The sequence below is a fragment of the Stegodyphus dumicola genome, chromosome 1 (assembly GCF_044657685.1).
Source record: "Stegodyphus dumicola isolate Sdum_Otavi_A_Nest chromosome 1, ASM4465768v1".
Classification (NCBI taxonomy): Eukaryota; Metazoa; Arthropoda; class Arachnida; order Araneae; family Eresidae; genus Stegodyphus; species Stegodyphus dumicola.
The window spans coordinates 26,001,960-26,016,139 of NC_140768.1; the positions used below are offsets into that span (position 1 = coordinate 26,001,960).

The 14,180-nt window shown below is 33.0% G+C and overlaps 1 protein-coding gene across 3 annotated transcripts in view; it reads right to left on the bottom strand.

The window, feature by feature from the left end:
- Positions 1-14,180, bottom strand: part of LOC118185305 (dopamine D2-like receptor) — an 865,565-nt gene that overhangs the window by 499,333 nt on the left and 352,052 nt on the right. Inside the window, exon 1 of one of the 3 annotated variants that reach the window (XM_085813828.1) lies at positions 12,978-13,694. The exons of the other annotated variants lie outside the window; for them this stretch is intronic. The gene's annotated coding sequence lies outside the window, so the exon portion shown is untranslated. Of the gene's footprint in view, positions 1-12,977; positions 13,695-14,180 lie in introns of those variants that run through there. 3 annotated transcript variants of the gene reach the window in all.

The window sequence follows — 14,180 nt, forward strand, 5'->3', positions numbered from 1 at the left end:
ACGGAAAGTGCGTTCTCGTTATCCACCGCCAACATCGTTATCTGAACGTGCCACCGTTTTGCAGGAAGAATGGTATAATATTCCCTTGGGAAACATACAGGAACTGTATTTATCCATTTCGAGAAGACTGCAAGCTGTTTTCGATGCCAACGGGTTTTCTACACCATATTAAGCAAAGAAACATGTTTTTTTAAAGGTGTTTCCATATTTTTGTCCAACCCCTGTATATACTGGATATCCATTAGTGTTCCTGTAAGAATTTCTCATGAGTATAGAAGCTCGTAAGAATCAATTTGCATTAATATTAGTCTTTAAAACTAAAATAGGAAACATTTAAAAACATGAAAGAAGACCAGCCAGATGTGTGGATGAATAAATCCTTCCTCCCATAATAATCTTCATTCTTAATTCCTCCTCTTCCTACCCATATTACCCCTTCTGACAGTTTAAAACCTATCAAATCTGTATAGCTTTACTCTCGTAAAATACAGAACTTTGAACTTAAGTAATTAAACCAACAAAAGCTTTCCTTTAAATTCATAGGCAAATCACAATGTCCAAGGAATCCTCGTTCGTTAGCTCTCCGCGCTAAGAAGATACTATCTTAATTGGAAAAGAGTAGTAGAGTAGAGTTCCTATTGTTCGGATATAAAATAAATTCATTGAACTCTTGACTTCTTTATTTTTAATCAAATAAGGCCATTGATTTCATTCATAATAAAACTATTTGTACAGACATTACTGAACTTTTTGTAAAAGAATGGTTTGAACGTATGAAATAATGTATGAAGAAAAAATTAAGTTTCTGTTTGCATAGTGATCTCTGTTAGTAAACGCATTTTTATTATTGCTAATATTTTATTTCATACACGTTTTTAATAATGTAATGTAAAGTGACACTTATATATTTTCACTTTGTTGTAAGGAATAAAGAATATATTGCTATAGCGAAAAATGTCGGGTATTATATTGCAACAAAGATATCCATTTCAACCACTCTCGAAACCATTCCAAACGTGTTTTTGCGTAATATAAAATGGATTTAGAAGAAATATTTTTTTTTTCACGTACATATGTGTGTAGTATCTTGCATAACTAATGAACGAGTAGCCGTAGAACGTTCAAATTTTGTATACGCAACTGCTATAATATCTCGTTTTGTACCTCCCTTTTTCATTGAAATCGGCTGCACTAATGAAATATAAATACACATTGCCACTCTGTTACCTGGCTCGGTGAGCTTAGAATTTTTTTTATTATATGTCAGTAAATCCTGCATTTTTTGCCTTGAAAGTGATTAAATTATGTGGTTTTTATATTCCGGTTAAGGTTTTCATACGTTTATTTAATCTGCATGCAATAGTTCTAGCATTATCAACTATTTAACCATTTAACTGGTGTATGCCTAATGAAGCCGCCATTTATTTGCATTGGAAACTCTTAATAGAATAATGAATTAAGTCAATTTGTGCACCAATTTCAGTGTCCGTTTGCCCAGTGCCACAGGAAGTTAACTTTCAATTTTGTGCACGGAACATTTTGTCATCCTGTCCGCTGAAAGAATTACTTGTTTTGGGGTAGAAACTCTAATTTTAGTTTTAAAAATTGTTTTTAACTATTTTAACGGTGCTTGGTATTTTATGTTTTCCTGTAATTTATAATTTTTAATGGAAAGGTTTTGAGTTTTTATATATTTTTCCTTTGTTACGAAGTAAGAAGTGAATTAATTCCACGAGAAATATCTCTAATGAAATTCGAGGAAATAAAAGGTAAATCTTAAAAGTCAGTAAATGTATCAGAATATCGATGAAATTGTGATATTAACAAAGATTAGCTTCATGTACTGATATCCATTGCTTTACACAGTAATGTTTGTTTTTTTCAGTTTGTCTTTTAATTAGCTGTTAACCCAAAGGACGTTTGTCCAGGAAGGCTTTTAAGTTCAAAATGGCATTTTGCGTCGATTCATTTTTGATACTGTTGCCACCTAATATTATCGCCAAGTTTTACATTTAATGAGACTAGATAATGAGGAATCTGCATTAATGTTCCTCGCACTGAGAAAAACAACGGTACCTAGAGCCATCAAATGTTGAATAAGGTAATCCTCCTACCAAAACCTGGCACATGGAAGTCCGAATTCTGAACTTCGAATTTGTTTTATTATCTAATTCAAATTTTCTAATACGTTAACGAAATTTTTATTAACAAAAATTGAAAGATTTCAAAGCAACACTCTAAGGAAAAAGAAAATTATCTCCAGCGCACGAGACTGTGTATCGGAAATTCTAAAGATATGCTCTTTTCAAATTATATTGTGATATTGCTTTTGAGTTGAATTTTATGGTTTAATTGCGAAGAACATGATATTTAATAAATAAAGGTAACACGCAAAACGTTAGAAAAAAGCTCCTTTGGGCGAAATATTAAATCTGAAAACTTTCAGATATTTTTCTTTGTTTTTAGTTCATTATTCTTTTATCAGTGCATTTTTATTCGTTTACAGATGTATTAAGTGTATATTTTATATAGCGTGATGGAAGCGACCGAAGTATTTTTAATACTCATAGGTAATATATGAAAGCAGAAGAAAAAGAAAGGGAACCGTTTATACATACATCCAATCGTGATATTTATTACGCACATATTTTATGCTTAATTTTGGAAAATGGCATCAGGCAGGTTGCCTCCGTTTATGTCTACGCATTCTGGCATGTTCGCGAGGAAATTTTGGTGCACGCATCTATGCATAATTTAGAAGGCTCGTTATTAGGATATAATTAAGATAATAAAATCGCTAAGAGGGCTCGATTGCGGCTCAAGCCCATAATTCTCGAGTCCAGGCTCCCAAATGTTCTTATAACTTCTCATAATTATGTTGTTCTCGCGCAAAAACAAGGAGAATGAGTTTGCGGGCAGACGTTTTTTAAGGCTGCTACACGAATTGGCGTCCTCTGTTCTTCCTACACCCTTCCTACTAACTGTGATAATTTACTGCTTGGTGCAATTTTACATACATATAAATACATCTCTCGTTTCCACTCCGCATTGTATATATACAGTGGTGGCCAAAATTGTGGAGACTTTTGGAAATTTTTATGTTTTTGAACTTTGTATGCTTGTAGAAAACGTTACGTTTCACAAAATGCAAATTTGTATATATCATTTTAAAGAGAATTTATTACTGAATTCAATAGAAAACACAAAATTCAATTATTTGCAATACAAAAAAGTTAAACGATAATAGTTATCGATATACATTAGATAGTGATGATTGCAGTGAGTTATCAGTACTTAGTAGGGTACCCTTTATTTTTGATTACAGCTTCACATCGACGTTTCATTGAGCTGACAAGAGTTTTAAGCTCTTCTTTCGTTATTATATGATGCCAGGAAACAATTATAGCCTCAATTAGTTCCCTTTTATTTGATGGGCGACTCTTTGGACAAGAGATTTCAAACGGGGCCACAGATTTTCGATAGGATTGAGGTCAGGACTGTTTCCTGGCCATGACAACAATTTAATGCTCATTGTACGAAACCACTCTTTCGATATTTTGGCCGTGTGGCAAGGAGCAGAATCTTGCTGAAAAATAAACGAAGCATTGTTGGGAAAGAGATCTCTGATGGAAGGTAGAAGTTTTGGTTCTAGAATAGTGTCAATGTATTTTCTGGCATTCAGTGTCCTTTCGATGACATGAACGCGACCAATACCATCTGCTGACATGCATGACCAAATCATAACACTAACTGGGTTTTCACAGTTGGTTGAATGCAGTCAGGATGTAGCTCTTCTCCTATTCTACGTCTTACATATTTTCGCCCATCACTACCGAATAACGATATCTTAGTTTCATCACTTCATATAACTTGCGACCACTGATTATCTGTCCAATTAATGTGTTTCTTTGCCCATTATAGTCTATTTTTTCGTTGCTGAAAAATAAGATAAGGCTTTTTTTTGTGGAATTCTACCTCTCAATCCAACATCTGTTAATCTTCTCCTGATTGTTTTTGAACTGACAGAAGCACCAGCATCATTCAGATCACTTCTGGTGGCCGCTGATGACATTTTTCTACCTTGGAGACATAGTCGTTTTATTCTTCTGTCATCAATAGATGAAGTGCAGCTTTTTCGGCCTTTTCCTTCTTTGTTTTTTATTGAATTTGTCTCCTGATATCGTAAACTTTCGGACTCCAGATGTAGTCACTGAACCACCCATCTGCATAGGAAATTCAGCATAGGAAATTTCAGAATTTCAGCATAGGGAAGACCACTTTCTCGTAACACAATAATATTACACCTCTTTCTAGGTGTCCAATCTACTCTTTTATCTGATGTCATTGCTTCTTGACTAAATATTAAAATTTTTTCAAAAATTCCTACTTGTAATTGTAGTGTATAAGAAACAGGTCCTCCTTCTACAGAACAAAGCAAAATAATGAATTGCTTCATGTGTAAACATGATGTCAGCTTCTACTGGCAGTTACTAACATTTGATTGGTTCTCAGAGCAAGAAAAGTGATTGACCAGGAAAGCTAGACATTACAAACCACTTCACAACTGTGTTTTTTATTTATATTAAAGTACATATAACTTCTTTTGCATTGCAAATAATTGAATTTTGTGTTTTGTATTGAATTCAGTAATAAATTCTCTTTAAAATGATATATACAAGTTTGCATTTTGCGAAACGTAACATTTTCTATAAGCATACAAATTTCAAAAACATAAAAATTTCCAAAAGTGTCCACAATTTTGGCCACCACTGTAGATTGTTTCTAGAACAATGGATCTCTTCTGATATGCCGGTAGCAGATCTGAGATTGCAGCTTCGGAAATGAGCTAATATGTAGTGAGGCAGTTATAATTAAATATAAGATCTTGACAGCCACAGCTTTGATCTATTACAATTTTTTTCTGAGAAAAGCTGTCACCAAGAAAAATTTTTCCCAGCTGAATATACAATATAAAGGAATAAAATTAAAAATCATTTTCATTTAACGCTATATCAAATGACTTGAAAACATTATAAAATTATTATTATAGATAGTTACGTGTGTAGGGTGATCGACTGCTTATTTATAAAAGACATCGTTTATGCTAAAGAAAAGTACTTTTGGAGGATTCCTTTCAAGTTGCCTGTGCGCTCTCCCCACCCCCCCCAAAAAAAAATATAATGACTGAAAAAAATTCTGAAATGTTTCATATTTAAAATTACGTCCAGATGGTTGTTTTTTTTAACGTTTTGTGTGTTACGTTTATTTATTAAATATCATGTCTAAAATTCAGTTCAATAGCAATGGCACAAAATAATTTTAAAATGAGCCTATCTTTAGAATTTCCGATACACAGTTCCGCGCGCTGGAGATAAAAAGGTTCTCCCCCCCCGTAGATTGTTACCATTGCTCGCTTTCATATCGTTGAGTTTGTTTGTTACTCAAAAATTCGTTAAAGTTTTACAAAATTATGAAACCGATAATAAAACAAATTCTAAATTTCAAATTTGGTCTTCCACATGCCCATATTCGTAGGAGGATTACGCCATTCAAAATTCGATGGCTCTATATACCGTTGTTTTATCACAATGCGAGAAATATACATACATTTATGCATGTTTTTCATTATTTAATTTCTTCAAATATAATGCAGGACTCTAACATTCGGTGGCAACAGTTTGAAAAGTGAAACGGACAATTATAGTGATTCAACGCAAAATCGCAAAATAAAAATAATAGTTCTTCAAGGACAAAGCCCCTTTGGACTAAAAATTTGAAAATGTTCATATTTTAATGGTCGTCCCAAAGTCTTTGTTTACATTTTTAACTCTCTCGTTGTGTTCTCAGTTTAACATTCTGCTCTAGCTCTCAATTTTGCTGACCCATTTCATTTCGTCTTTTTAGCTTCATTATTAAGCATCCTTTTTTCGCACTTACGCCATATGCAATTTAACAGAAAAATTTCAAAAAAATCAAAGCCGATTAGCAGCATATTTTAGTATTTTCGATGCAGTGCTAAGTGTTAGCAGTCATTTAGTGTCTGTTTTTTTCAGTCTTTCCCTGTTTACCATATCAATGTTTAACTTTCTTAGATAGCTTTAAAACCTTTCTTTTTTTATTTATTTATTTTTTTTTTATTATTATTTTTATTATTAGGGTTTTGTGTGTTAAATTTATAAATAAAATATCATGTTCTTCATACTTAAGCCATGTAAAATTCAACTCATGCACAAAATCACAAGATATTTAAATATAACATATCTTTTGAATTTCCGGATATCCGATTTTGAATTCCGAGGTTCGAATCCCGCGAACGGGCTGACTGCATGGGTGTTTTCGTGGTTTTCCCCATGTGCAACGTGTATACGAGCCAGTTTCCCTTAGAAAGTCCTCCACGAAGGCATCCCTTCCCTTAGGCAGATAGCTGTAGTGTGCTTTGCCATAATTAAATACACAAATACACACATTAAAGTTTTACAAAATAATGAAATATATAATCCGAAATTCCAAATTATCCAGAGAATCTATAAGAAAGATCAATAGTATTGTCTAAAATGTTATATTTTTAAATACATAATCCTTAAAATTTCATGAACTGAGAGGAGACATTTTTACACATACTATTTTAATATGCATAACATAGTTGAATGGCTAAAGGTTATTTGATTTCTTTATTAGCACTACAGTTACGGATGCTATCATTTTGACCGCAAACGAAATTAGTCTTCGTAATTTTTTTAATTAAATTTTACATATTTTAATATATTTTGGATTTTTCTAAATGTATATAAAAATGAAAAAGAGTATTTGGCATGCTTTGAACCATTATTTTCTAAATATAACTCCTTATATCAAGAATAACGCTAGCGGTAATTGTGATTGGTCTTATTCCTTGTTTAACTCTTTCGCATCGAGAGACGACCAAATCTGTTTTCAACAAACATCGAAAACGCCCGTGTTTACGAATTTGTCTTGGAATAGTTTTCCTTTCCCCTTTGCTGCTCTTGGAGGTTTTTCTGCGGTTTCTTCCATTGTGCGCAGTTTCACCTTAGGGCCGGATTGCACCTGCGAACGTCAATAGCTTTCCGTATTTCTCCTTTATTTGCTTCAAAAGAATGATTTACATGCCTTTTAACAACTCGCGAAACCAATGAGCCACACACTAACGTGGAGGGGAAAGAACTAGGTAGAAAATAAACGAGGCGTTGGGGCGGTTTGCCGTTGCGTGAATGAACGGGCGTTACGGGCGACTTCGATGCGAAAGAGTTAAGGCTAATGCGATTTGATGTACCAGCATTTTGACGCCACTTATTTCGGTATCCTTTACATAACTGCTTATATCAAAAATAGCGCTAGAGGTAATTGTGATTTGTCTTATTCCTTGTTTAACCTTTAGAAGACGGGATGGCCATTATAGTGGCCATAGAGTCTTCTCTTTGAAAAGACGGGGTTGTCCACTTTAGTGGCCATATCTTTTTCCCCCATTTTCTAGGCTGAAAAGCGGGGTGAAATGTCAAATTTGACGTCCCTAGGGTTTTAACCACTTATCTCTTTCAAAGGTCTTCCTTTTGCGACATAGATGCACCCCTCTGAGAATCCATTAAACTACACACAAGAATCTTTGTTGCAAATAGGAGGTGATTTCTTAAAGGGGGAAAGCATTCGGTTCAAGATTCCCCGTCCTTTGGTAGCTTTTACTGCTACCAAAGCCCCGGCCTCAAAAGGTTAAGGGTAATGCGATTTGATGTACCAGCATTTTGACGCCACTTTTTTCGGTTCTCTTTACATAACTGCTTGTATGAAGGTTAACGCTAGCAGTAATTGTGATTGGTCTTATTCCTTGTTTGAGGCTAATGCGATTTGATGTACCAGCATTTTGATGCCACTTTGTTCAGTTTTCTTTACATTTTCGTACCAAATGTTATTCGACAGCTGGTAAGACCGAAGTGAGGCCTTTTTCTGTTGTTTATCTTAATGTTTAAGTAATTGTTCGCCTTCTTCTGTGTCCCATAATGCTTTTCATTTCGCTTGCAGTTGTTCGTGCCTTGGCGTTAGAAGGAAATATATATCAGAAGAAATGGTAAACGATTTAGAAGAATTATCTGATGTTAATTCTGTGTCGGTAATAAGTTCTTTTGAAGAATCGAATGCAGAAATTTTTTCTATTTCATCTATGGAACATTGGTTTATTGCATCTACAAGTGAATCCGTGTCATGAAATGATAGTTTTATTATTCCTTATAAAGAAAGGTGTCAAAATATTTTACCACCTAGTTCTGAGGGAAAACAAGACATTCCTTCATCACTTCCAGACTTGAATAGATTCCAGAAATATCTGGCTCTGAGGAAGCACACGACATTCCTTCATCATTTCCATACTTAATCAATTCCATAAATAAAGTATTTGAGAAGGATTTTTTGCGAAGGTCAAGAATTTTCTCTTAAACTAGAATTTAATCGAGGAGGAAGAAGTAGTCTCTTGTTGAAAAGGTCCATAGCCCAATAAGGAGAAAAAAACAAATTACATATTTTGAAAACTAAGAAAATTGTTTAAAAGATGGAGAAATCATAAATTACGGCTCAGTAAGGAAAAAAGCGAATTATCTCAGAAAATTTACTTGGAAAACTTTCTCGCTAAATTTTTTTCCGAGAAACAGATGGATCAATTACGTTTGCTAGAAAAAAAAAGTAAGAAACCCAGAAACATGGGTACTTCAAAAGACAGAAAATCGAAATTTGAGCTTGTGACTTGATGATCTGGTTTGGTTTATTTAATTATGACAAAGCATTTAAGGGAAATCGGCCTAAGAGGAGGGACGCCTTCGTAGAGGACATTCTAACGGGAATGGGGTCTTATACACGTTACATATGGCAAAACACGAAAACGTCCATCCATCCAGCCCATTCGCCGGGATTTGAATCCCGAAGCGAAATACTAGGACTAGACGCTTTTATTGCTCGAGGAGTTTTGACTGCTAAATGTCTTTCCACTTTGAATTTACAGCCATATTCTTGGCAAGCAAAATTCACCTTGAAACCAAATGTATCATATAAATAAAAGAGAATTAACTTATTGATCTTTCGATTCATGGTAATCAATCTGTAACTAGATTTGAAAGAAAATACTGTGTTCCCCTTTTCTGTATTTTAAAATGATAGATAAATAATAATTTCTGCAATGCACGGAATGTTTATTCAGTGTAAATACATATATTCGGCATTAAAATCTCCAACCAAATAAACAAACATTTGCTAAATAAAAAGACCATTAAAAATGCTAACTGATGAATTTCAAATTTCTGAACCTTTTTGTTTATTCTGTTATCTGAATAAATTTATTGGAAACCTTACAAAGGTATGAGGTTTTCATTTTATTTCTTGACGCGTATATCCATAAAATATACGGAACATTTGCTTTATTCGTGAGTTTTATCATAGTGATACTCGATTGAAGTGTGATTTATTCAGTTTTGATTTTTGCAATTTTGTTTACCACTTTTTCGCTTATTATTTACAATGCATCCTTTTCCTGCTTTATTTTTAGTCATTCATTCATATCTTTTAGTTTATAAAAAGAAAAATCGATTTCGAATTTAGTTTCAAACACGCAGCATAGACTTAAATTTTTCGTCTTTTTTTATAGGAAACGACGACCAAAATTAAACTTTTCATTTATTTAATTTTATAAACATTTAATGTTTTCTATTTGGTACTTTTCGAGAAAGGTCACCTATTAAAAGATTCCGAACTACATGCCAATTAGTCTACAAATAATCCTATTTAATCTGCTATGTAAATTCATGTAAATACCCATGCTGATATAAAGCATTTAGTTTAAACAAATAAATGTTAACACCCTTTTCACTTCCTTGTACGAAGTAAAGGAAGTGTCTTAATCCCGAAAAATCTAGGGTATCATATTTCAACAAAAATGTCTATTTTAGCTGCTCTCAAAACTGCTCTTTGTGTTCGAGAAATAGTATTTTTTTAAACTTCTTGAAGTGTGTTAACAGATTTTATGAAATTTGTGCTTAATACAATTGAGTTAAAAATTCGATTTTGAATTTATTTTATGGAAAAATCTGAAATTCTTGTTTCTTAAAGTTAATTTTGGTTAGATTTGTAAAGTGACGCGAGACCAGTGATAGTTTACTTAGGGATTGCTTAATTTGTTTTTTTTTTGGGGGGGGGAAGTTAGTTTTCTGACGGAGTGAAGTTTCTTGTGTAGCTTTATGAGTTTGAGTAACTGAATTTCTACCTAGTTGTGAGTTTTATGAATGTTTATTGCTGTCTGAGAATAGTGTGAAAACAGTAGAATAGTGAGTGTTGTGTTTTACATCAATTGTGAGTTGTGATTTTTGAAAAAAAAAATTTTGTGGAAAGGTAGAACTGGTATTGTTTAAAATTTTGATTTGTAGTTTAAAAGATACTTTTCTTACACTTTACTTATTACTGTTGGCTTTTCAAGTAGTTTTAAAGTTAGTTTTATAGTGAGTTCACTAATGAGTGATCTAACATTTGTTTTAACAGTGATCTAAAAATTTTTTTTGACTTTGTCAATTTTTGAGCTTCAATAGTTTTATTGCTTTAGTTTTGAATTTAAATTTTTTCTTTGGTTGAACTTGTTGCAGTGTTGTAGTAACTTTAAAAGTGAATGTGAAATATGTTTTGAAATATAAACTTTGATTTAAGGAGAAGTGAAAATTTGTGTTGAGAAGTTAAACTTGATTTTATGGAATTAGAAATTAATTATGTAAGTGTTGTGGAGATATTTGAGAAGAATTTTGATTTCATTTGTGAGATTTTAAGAGTAATTAACTCCACTTAGTTTTGTATTGAGTTTCTGTTTTCAAGATTGTAGTCTTCCAAATTTCTTTTTTTTTTTTTTTTTCTGCTTTTTCTGATTGACACTGTGTGGTTACTGACAAATTGTAATTGCTCTAGAGGCTTAGTGTACTAGGAGTTTTGCTTTGAAGTGGTTTAAGAAGAAGTATAGAATTGAGATTTGTGGATTTTGAGATTTTGAGTTTGAGATTGTTTTTAGTAAACACTTCCCTCTTGTCATCTTTTGCATTTTTGTGCCTGCAGTTTTGTAGTCTTGTTGTGAAGTTGTCATGCTTTCGATTGATACCTAGAGTGCAATGCATACTATTCACTTTCAGAACTCGATTACTTTCCAGAAGCTAGTCTTCTTTTGAGAACTATTTTAATTACATTGTCGTTGTGTTGATTACAGCCTTAGTTTGGTATATCACCTTTTTATAAGACGTGGATTCTGAGTACATTTTTAGCTGGTCTGGGGGTTTGTTTAGGGAACGCATTGAATTGCAAGTATTGTTCATTAAATTCCCTTACTCTCCCGACTTACATGCATATGGGTTGATGGCTCTATGATTCTTCATGTCAGTGAAAGGTATGGATAACAACTGTTCTTCGTTGTGACTCACTTCCTTTTGAGCCTTGATGCAGTTTGATTTTCTTCTAAAAATTGTGGCAAATTTTTTATGTTGGATACTTTCTTTGTTTGCGTGGAAATACCGGTGTGTGTAACCTGCTTCAGTTTTTGTTGAATTCATGTTGACTAATTTCAGAATTTCTTTTCGTTTGATATTGAATTGCTTATGAATTTGAATTCCAATTTTTTTAGAGTTAGTTTTGTTTTCTTGATGGAGTATTTAAAGTTTTTCCTCCGTATTTTGCAAATGGTTTGGGTCTAGGAGTTATCTATATTTGTATGAATTTCTTTTAGTTTCGGTTTCGAGTTCTTGACACAATAGTGCTTTGCGTTTAAGGATTTTTTTCGGCTGGTCCCAAATATTCATTTCCTTGCTTCAAATAAGTTTATCTAAATTATTTTTCCTTTTTGTTTCTAGATGCGCTCTAAATTCTTTTGGCTTACTTTTTTTCTTTTGGTCATGTTCTCTTTTCCGTTCCTGGGGGTTGTTCTCCGCTTGTTTCAACTTCTGGTTCATTTCAGTGTTTAATTCATTTAATTCATTTAGGATTAAAGTGTTTTTTTTTTTTTTTTTTTTTTTTTTTTTCCTTTCTAGTGATTTAATTTTTTTTTGGTTTGTGCTCTGTGCGCTTTTATTAACTTGTTTTTGCAAATGGATTTTGATGACACTTCACTCCTGATGCTGTTTAATTGGTTATACGAGTTGTAATTAAATTTTGAATTTAATTTTTTTAAACTTAATGCTTTGTAAGTAAATTTTAATTTTTTTTTTCTTTTTTATCACTGCTGTCCGTGACAACTAGTTTTGAGTTGATTATTTGTGTGACACTAGACTTGCTGGTATTTTGAAATGCTCTTTTATTTTGTTTTTAAAAATTTTTGAAGTTCAAACTTTTTCCCCCTGGTTCATGGGGGAATGTTATGTCGGACTATATTAATATGTGTTTTAGGTTATCATTATTCTGGTATTTTTATTTGTAATCATGTGTATTATAATCTGGTAAAAAAAAAAGTATTCTTAAATTGTTAAAGCCTTATTTAAGATAAAAAGTTAAATTATCTAATCAATTAAAAAGCTTTAAAGTTATCTAATCAATTTAAACTTTATCTTGATTAGGTAAAAAGTTATTGCTTAAGTGTTTATTTCTTGCATAAAATTATAAATTTTGACCGAGTCCAATAACGTATAAATGAAAAATAAATTAACTATAATTCCGAATATCGGTAAAAAACGCTCCTGACAAATCTTGGCACAACTTTTCTCTTTCGCAACAAATCTGGCGATTTTAGCGATTTCTTGCGAAAATGGAGACTTTCTGGAAGTTTGAGAAAAAGGAATTTTTAAAGCTTTCTTAACGAATTTTTTCGAAGCCCTTGCAGGGCCAATAAAAATGGCTTCGAGAGCCAAGGCTTAACTATATTTCCATACTTGCATATTTATTACTTTATTTTACTTTTGTTTTGTTTCATACGCAATTAATTTTATTTCAGGGAAGCGGTCTGAAGCCTGGCGGATACTCACCTGACAATGGTCACTATCCTTTTCCTCCCTCCATCTCATTACCTATAACGGGAGTACAAGCTATAGTTCTTATTATAATGAGTCCATAGAGACACTGTTCGAGAGACCCGGAGCACGTCCTGTTTGTTCACATCACACGATAATCCTGGCTTACAGAGGAACCTGGACCTAGAGGACAAAGCAGATATTAGCGAGTTCTAAGTGATTCCGAGAGAATGCTATTGAAAGTGTTAGCTTAATAATGTTTTAGAATTTAATCTGTAGGTGATATCGGTAATTTACGTTAGTTAGCGAGTACTGCGGAGGATTTGACTAATATCTGCGTCTTGCTTAAGCTGCTGCAGCTATTTATTTTGCTGCCTCACTATTAATTGTCCATTCCATTCGTTCCTTCACATTGTCCATTCTTTCCTTTTTGTCTACCGCGTTACGTAAAATGATTATCTAAGAATACCATCTGCAATAGAATTCCAAAAATTCCTGACTCTAGTTATTTGAAACTTCAGCTAAACAGATGGCTTAGTTTTGTTTTATTGTCAAGTAAGATGACACATGTTTTTAACTAAATTTCTAATATATAGTTTAAAAGGATAAAACGCAGTATGTATTTTTAGCTGCTATTTTGATTTATATTAATGTGCTATTAAAAATGTCTTTAAGTATTGCATATATAACCTTAACATTTCTTGTATATTCTATGAGCTTTGCTTTGCTATAAACACTTTTTACCCCGGAGGAGTGTTGGCCCAGAAGAGCTATGAATCCCGAAACGGCATTTTGCGTTAGTTTACTATAAAGGACTTATCTCTTTTTAAATTGTTGCCACCAAATATCATTGCCTTGTATTACATTTAAAGAAATTACATAATGAAGAATCTGCATGAATGTATGTGTGTTTTTGTGCAAGCAAACCTCCACTTTGTATTTACGCATCGGTTTCTTAATCGTAATCGAACGAAGAATCTCTTTGTCTTGAAGGGACCAAAGAATATGTATTGTTAAGAAGGAAAACTTCGCAGCAGCAGTAGTGGCTCCCTTCGAACGAAAAGGGAAACAGCTGCGCATGCGTGAAACACCTGTCGCCATAAAGCGCCAAAGCTCGAAGCTGATATCGAAGTTCGACGGTCACGTTTATCAAGAGTTTAAAGCTGTGTGACTCCATTTTTTTCCTCCATATTGACGGATATAATATCAAACATTAAA